Source organism: Tarenaya hassleriana, unplaced genomic scaffold, assembly GCF_000463585.1.
Source record: "Tarenaya hassleriana unplaced genomic scaffold, ASM46358v1 Cleome120, whole genome shotgun sequence".
In the NCBI taxonomy this organism is placed as follows: domain Eukaryota; kingdom Viridiplantae; phylum Streptophyta; class Magnoliopsida; order Brassicales; family Cleomaceae; genus Tarenaya; species Tarenaya hassleriana.
Window position 1 is genome coordinate 80,351 of NW_010962393.1, and position 1,515 is coordinate 81,865.

Sequence of the window (1,515 nt, forward strand, 5' to 3'; positions counted from 1 at the left end):
GGTCGCTTGTTTTTTCGCGTGTCAGAGGAAAATGAGCGACCCGCCCGAAAAATGAGCGACCCGCCTGAAAAATGAGCGACCGCCTGAAATCAAAATCGGTCCAAAAAGGAAAAGCCCGTGTTTTGAGGAGAAAATCTAATTCTGAACTTTCACAAAAAGGGGAGTTAGAGGAGAGAGAAAGGGGGGTTATACACTTTGGAGAAAAATCACCTTGGAGAGGAAGAAAAGAGGGATTTTGGAGATCAAAGAGGCTAGGAGAAGAAGAGGACCCCCATTGAAGACCATCTTGAGCATTTCTTCTCCTTTTCCATGTTTCTTCATTTTGCTTTCTGTTTTGAAACCCTAGTTATGGAGTAGTGACTTTGTTGTGGGTGAGGGATCCCCACTTTTGTATGGACACCTAAGCTTAATCTATGATGTCTTTGAGTTTTCTTCCATTGGTTTGATATTTTGTGCTTAATGCTGTTGATTTGGGTGAAACCCTAGTTGATATGACTATAGAACACATTGATCATAGGGATATGGGGATGATGTTTGGAACCAAATATCAAATGAGTGAGTTATTCACATTGGGAGATGGCTTAGCTTGCTTAGGGTTCATGATGGGGTACATTAATGCATCTAGAGATCATTTGGATCATTGGGAAATGGGTGAATTGATTGTCTAGGTAGTGAGTTTAAGCTCGGGAGAGACAAACTCTAGAGAAAGTGCTTGAAATCCCCAATTGGAAGACAAACCCTAGGACATTGTAGCATCACTAACCGTCCATGCGATTCATGAGGGATCCCGAACCTACAACGCCTCAAACCATCGTTTACAACTCATTAATTTCATTTGCTTGTTTGATCTTCTTTTCATATTTACATTTTCACAAACACCTTGTAAGCAATATTTTCCATCACCATTGATCTAGTTTAAGAATGGATTAACACAACCTAGTCCTCGTGATCGACCCCGGTACTACAACTACCGTATACTTGCAGATAGTGGTACGAATCGGGTTACAAATTTAGAACTCGGTGCGTGCACATCAAGTTTTTGGTGCCGTTGCCGGGGACTAGGCGTTTTCGTGTTAGTCTAGATTTTTGCTAGATCACCATTGCTTGGATATTTGCTTGGATTACTTTGCGGCATAACCGTTTCACAACACTTTCGGTTCGTTTTGTCTTTTTGGTGTGCAGCTCTTCCGGTGCATGACAAGAAGCACAACTGGTAGAGATCAACTCATCTTCGACCCCGAAATAGAAAGGACTCTACGCTTCGCTCGTAGACAGCAAAGACAGTGGGGAATGGCCGAAAAAATGCTGAGAGAAAACAACACACGAAGAGAACAACCCGAGATGGCCGAAGAGCTGTTGAGAGGGGCCAAGGCCCAAAGAGCTCTATGATGTACTGATTATGAGCTTTGTTCAGATACATTCGATGTATTGATACTTTCTATGTGGTTTTATGAGAGTATTTTATTCATTACATGTTCTTGCATGCTAGATCTGTTATGAAATCCATGTATCATT